A 6,680-nucleotide genomic window follows, 5' to 3' on the forward strand; every position below is an offset into this window, starting at 1 on the left:
ATTTCCTCTCGTCTGCACGGAAGCAGAAAGATTCTGTAGTAGTGTCTTGACTATCTTGAGTCCCTCCTCATGTTTTATCCCAAGTGGAACTGTTGTTACTACTTCTCAATCCCGCTAAATGACAGCAATTTTCTGTTAAAATAAAAAAATTGTAAAAAAGAATTTACCTTGCTAGTGCATGCTGAATGCAGAGCAGATAAAGACTGAGCTACAGCATTGTGAAGATAATCTTTCTGCTCAAATGCTGGGGCCCTGCTCCACTACCTGATCTTCTGGTGATCATGTTCTTTGGACCTGTTTGCTCCACTGAAACAACCCCTTGTGTTTCATAGCTCTGAAAGGCTTGTTTTGGCTGGGGGTGTTCCTCTCCGATGGAATAGGAAAATTCATGAAACCGTGTGTAAAGAGGAGATTGTGCTACAGGAAAATAATTTCCTTATTAGCTGCAGTTCCAGCCTCAGCCAATGAGCCTTCTTTAAGTCCTTTTGGTTTGTGCTCTGACTGATCTCTGAGGCCATGCAGCCCCTGAATGTTCCTGAGTTTAGTGATTTCATGCTGCTCCTTTGTTCCAGTCAGCTCTTTGTTGCCTCCTGGAGCTGGCTGCTCTGCCACGCTAGGGGAGATGGTCATTGCAGCCAGTCACCTGCTGATGAAGCAGGGGAAAAGCCCTGGTCTACCCATGGTCCCAAAGATCCCAGCTGAGAGTTTCTCACTGAGGTACCAGCAGGGTTGACCTGACAGGGGCTGGCCTGGGCCAGAACAGATGTATAGGCCATGTTTTCTGGTGGCTTTTGTCCAGAGACTTATCCCCCTCAAAAGTGAAGGGAACAAGGCATAAACAGAGCAGTTAGATACTGACAATTTTGAAAAACAAACCCTCCTCCATTCTCTCAGCTGATTAGAAGCAGAAATGATAGCTTGTTAAAAGCCCTGTGATAAACTGTCCATAAATGCAAGGTTTCAGTTTCTTAGCCCTTCCAGACAGAATGTGACTTCCTTGAAACACAACTGATAATTGACACACTGGGGGGGGGGAAGAAAAAAGGCAACAATACAAACCTTTCCTTGTCTCACCTGAGGTGCAGAGTCCTGACTCCTGCTACAGACCAGCATTAGTAATTTGCTGGTTTTCCCTTCTGTCTTTAGCAGCAGCTGCTCCTCTCACTGCATGCTCGCACAGTATGTGTCAGGTGAAGGTGTGAAGTCCAGGAGATCGGCCTGCTAAATCCCACGACAGTATGCCTGAGTTAGCATTTGTATTTCTGGTGTTCCTGCATGCATGGACTTGTTTCTCTCCAAGATTTAACTTTGTTTCTGTTGCTGCCTTTAATAAAGGAATAGTTTCAGCCAGGTATGACCTTGGCCTTTGCTAACTGGGTGTTACGGAGTGAAGGTACTGCCAGGGAAAAGTGACACATACAAGTGTTCCTAGTTTCAGTATCACACCCAGGTGTGATAAACTTCATAGTGTGAAGTTCAGACTTGCCTAAGCAAATGCCTCCAGTGTGATTCACCTCCTAGAAACAACTCCCTGAGCTGGAGTTTCTTCATGCAAAAGTCCTTTATATAGGCATGTGCCTATACTCATCCTTCTAGATAAAATGCAGGGACTGAATACTTTAAATTCATCTCAGTGATCAGTGCGTGCTTTTGGATCCTCTTGGCATGGAAGGGATTTAGACTTTATGTGGATAGAAACAAAATGGTCCTGAAAGGCAAGTCAGCACTGCTGGGAAAAGGAAGGTCAGAGCACCAAACACCCAGGACAGCGACGAACGGCCACAGTGGATTTCTTGGTTCCTTGTACAATGCTTTCAGACAGCAATGGAAAGCAGGGTGTGAATGCAAAGGAACCATATTTTAACCTCTGCCTGTTTCTGATTCCTATATATTCTCAGTCCAGTTGTAATAGTCTCAGATAAATTATAAAGATAACAAACTCAATGCAAAAATAAATGAGTATATTATATACCTAAAAAGACATGTTTTAAATTATTAAATGTAGTATAATATTGATGTACTGTACTAAATGTAATGTATACTATAAATAGATCATGTATAATACACCATGTATCTATATAAAGATGAGAAAAATAAACTAACGAAAATAGCCTCACTCCAGTCCCACAGTCCCCAGGTTTTTTGAGCCAGAACTGTGCATCCAACAATGTCACACCTCCTTACCAAAATCAGAAAGGGTAAAAGCATGGGTAAGCCTTCCTCCCATGGACCTGTACTTCCTCATAGTTCCTTTGAGCTGCATCTTTAATCCTGTGTTCAATTTTGGACCCCTCACTGCAAGAAACTTTGAGGGCTTGGCCCATGGGTTCTGCTCTCCTCCTCCTCCCAAACCCACAATATCTGCAGTAAGACCCAGTACAGCCCGAGCTAGAGGCCCCACAGCACCCCAGTGCACATAGAGGGTAGGAGGCGAGAGGTGCCACTGTCCCAGGCACAGCCAGGGGAAGGGAGGGCAGGCTTGCAGGCTAAGAGACAGGGACAAGTTTGCTTTCCTCTAAGACTCTCAAAAACCCATTGGAGGTTCCCCCAATACGGGCAACCCCAAACAATGTAGGAACAACACATCTGCAAAGCAAATATTCACTCCCTCAAAGGCCTAATTCTCCTAAGACTCTGCCAGTCTCTGCACAGCCCCTGCAAACAGCAGCGTCTGCTGCTGAACTGATTCTCGCTATTTTATATAGAGCTCAGTCTTTGTAAGCACTCCCAAGCCAGAGGAGGGGCAGAGAGAGGCTGCTGCTGCCCTCTGAAGGCATCACCGGCTCTGCGAGTCAATCAGCTAATCACGACAATTAGTCAGGAAAAAAAGAAAAAAGATGACAGAGGTCCAGATCTTGAACAATTTCCTCTCCACACTGTAAACCCCAGGCAAAGGAGGACAGATATGTTGATACAGACAAACAGTGGATGAGATTAAGCATTGGGTAAAGCCAAAGAAATAAGCTTTTGAAAATGGGCTTTTTGTTTGTTTGCCTGACAAGCGTGGGTGTCTTGCTCACACCAGCTCATACACTTCAATAAGGTAGGAGGAGGCTCGTGGCAAACGCTCTTAGGGCTCATTTACTGCAGCATTTACCTTGATTTCAAAGAGCAGGACTTTTTAAAACTATAGGACATTCTTTGACAGGGCATGACTAGATGGTGGTAGCTACTTCTCCCTGAAGTTGTTAGGGAAACTTTCCTGTCTGACCATCCAGGAGCCACTCTGGCAGTCACAGTCCCACCACGTGAGCTGGGACCGAAGCCCCTTTACAGTGGGTGGCTCCAGTGACCCCACGGGTGCCCCTCTTGGCTCCCTGCACACTCCACACTCACACAGTCAGACAGGGTTTCCTTACCAGCTCAGCCCTGGGCTTCCCACATGTAGAGTGGGGAGTGTGACTGCCAGAGCAGCTCCTGGATGGTCAGACAGGAAAGGTTCCTTAACACAGTGCTGTTGAGGATGAGCCACTGAATTTAACCAGGACTATGGATCCAGTGGGCAACATCTCTCCAGTCTGCCGCAGGGCTTTCAGGGAAGAGAGATGTCTAACATTAAAGAGCCAGAAGAGAGACTGATGACATTCAGTGGCAGGCTGAATGGAAGAGCTCAGAGGAGCTCCATCTGCACTACTAAATGCAGTGATGCTCAGCACATAATCACCATCCACTACTGTCTTCTGAAAAAACAACAGAATGGGGGAAAATCACAAGAAATCCTCTGCACTCACTCAAACTTGTAATGGACAGTGGTTTTGAATCTCTGAGATTCAAAGTCCCAAAATGCAAATCGTACTCCTCTCCCACAAAAAAAAAAAAAAAAAAATTAGAACAGAGTGTTTTCTGTAGATGTAGTGCATATACCACTTAAGAGGCACTTTTCACACACACTGTCAGTTCCCTCCTGCAGAACAGCCTCTCCCACCCTCTCATCTCTTCCATCCAACCACACAGCAAACACACAATCCATCGGCCCGAGACATGCCTGAAGAAAGACGGGTCCAGCACTTGTCATAGTGAAGCCATGAGACAGACATACAGGGGACAAGGGTGAACAAGTTTCTACTCCAAGAACCATTGATACATTAGTCAATAAGCCTTTAGTGTGAAGAGGACTAAAAACCCCCAGTGGAAAAGAGGGCTGGCTTAACAGTGATGAGTATAAATCAGTCTCAGAGGCCTGCAGGGCAGGTGATTTATGGCACAGAGTCTGTGGTTTCTTACTGACATTTAATATAAATAAATTCTGTCACTTTCTAAGTAGTCCTGTTGCAGTACTGACTTGAACCCTGAGCATCTTGTAACTGGTCTGCCTGCTCTTTAAGATGCCCAAGCAATTCTCACAGAATTCACTCTTTCGGGTTTAAAAAAAAAAAATAAATAAAAATAAATTCAGTTATTTTAGCAACCTAAAATAATTGCTCCTGTGTGTGAGCCAGTGCAGCCATCTTCATATATTTCAAGGTCAGAAAGAATGATTCTTTGACTCCAACCTATTTTCCAGTGTAACAGAGGTAGTTACTGCACAGTCTATGATAATTATGCCAAAAGAATTACCAACTAGTTCTTGACATAAGTGGGAATTAGCTTTGAACCCCAATGAGAGACACTTCAAACAGCAACTCCCTGAATATTCTTGCAATTCACAACTGCTGAAAATCTGCTCTGTACTGTGGCAGGAGTTTAGGGTAGGTGGAACCCTTCAAGCCATTGTCTTTTTGTTTAAGGAGTTTACTTTCCTTTTGCTCATTGCAGCCTGGTGATCAAACTATAATTAAGCTGCTACCTTCTGTTACACCAATTATTCAGGTGAAGATTAATCTAGTCAGCTATTTCCTTTACCTGCATGTATCTGTTCTTCACTGCTCTCTCCCATACAGGTGAGTCTCCTACACACATGCCCATATTTGTGGCCCCAAGAGTGTGCTGGCCATGCACAGCAAGCAACTATTGATAAATAATGACCATTTTCAGTTCACTTACTTATGCACTGGAGTTGTCACTTCTTTTCATAACTTGGTTTGGAGAAATGCACCCCAAACTACTCAAACATCTGAGCTGCCATTCCTTGTGTACTTAGGACAGCTTTCACAAGACCTGGACAAGTGCTTGGGGCAGGATTAGCCCCCCAGAAGGGATGAGCTTACGCACAGGAGAGATGTAAACTGGCACAGCAATCATCCAGCACTTGCTCTCCCAGGTGGATATAACAAACAAGGGTACTCCAGGTATCTTCAGATGAAAGTAATGAACAAAGGGCAGCCAATTCTTGGGTGGCAAGTGGCAGCTATTTTACAGCATGCAATTTTGAGCACCATGTTGGTGAGAATAAGCTGTACTTGTGCTGCTAATTTGCTTTAAAAGCTGCTACCTCTGTTTCAAAGCTTTTGTTTATGTAGCTGAGTGCTTGGTGCCCTTACCTGAGGCTGTTGGGATAGCAAGGGGAAGAGAAAGCACTCTCCAAATGTGTGGACAAGCAAGAATATCCCCTTTAACCTATTGTTGTCCTGCCAGATCCACCCTCCATATTTGCAGTATGAATAGGATGACTAATTACCTCCTCTTTGCTCAGGGAAATACCAAATACCCCGCTTTTCACACTTTTAACTAACAGGAAAATTTGCCGTGACTTCCCTGCAGAGTATGTTGACTGTGGGCTGAATTTCCAGCTCACATACCCCTGGGAAAATCCCTGGGCACTGCTGGCAATCCATGCCAGGGTGGGTCTTGCTTTCTCACCTGCTTTCCTGAGTGGGAAGCGGTGCTGGCTCTGTGCAGACCTGTCCCAAGTCGGGAAGGGGCAGCCAGGGAGCACAGCAGCCTGGCCTCTTTCCGGAGCTTAGACACCCACCTGGTGGCTTTTTCTAATGCACACCTTTCCTTCAGGGCGAGGAAGGTGCACTCTGCCAGGCCCAGGAGTCCTGCTGCTGGCATGGGGAAGGAGCCAGGATGGGAAGGAACAGGGAATCCAGTTAGGGAAGTTTGCTACTCTGAGTCTACAGCAGAATTAAGGAGTTCACATAAGTAAGAACACTATAAATACCACAATATGTCTCTCATTAGACCTGCAGTTTCTCCTCTCTGGGACACACAGGCTGCCTCTAAGAGCCAAATATCTTCCATCTGCTGACTCAAAGGCAAGTGCCAAAAGGCCATTCCTTCCAGGTGAACCCATTGCCATTTGGACTTAAAAAGAAAGGGCAATCCAAACCCTGCAGTGTGCACCCTGCTGCCATCAGTGCCAGCAGCAAGATCTACTGCAAATCTTCTAATTGAAAAAAAGACAAAACAAAAAACCAAACCAAAACTGAGTTGCTGCCCACCAGACTGGGGCCAGAAGCAGCTCTGCTTTCTGGCAAGAAAAATGTGCTTGCCTGTGGGGAGTATCAGGAAAAAGACCAGTGGTACTAAGAATAGCTTTCTGCTAAGGCCTCATCAGTAAGTTTATGACAGAATTGCATGGGCACAGAATAAATCACTTACCTTAAGAAGGAGACAGGGTAAAAAGGGAAGACAGATTCAGTGTGATGAGAAGTGACTCAGTCTAGGTCATTATCGAAGTAGAAGGTAACAGACTTTAGGAGGTGGTGAGAGAAATTCCTTCTTCCCATTCTGACAGCTCCTCCAGGAGGTTTTCTCAAGTTGGTGACCATGAGGGTAGAAAAGAACCACCCTGTGGC

Source organism: Corvus moneduloides, chromosome 6 (genome assembly GCF_009650955.1).
Source record: "Corvus moneduloides isolate bCorMon1 chromosome 6, bCorMon1.pri, whole genome shotgun sequence".
NCBI classification, from domain to species: domain Eukaryota; kingdom Metazoa; phylum Chordata; class Aves; order Passeriformes; family Corvidae; genus Corvus; species Corvus moneduloides.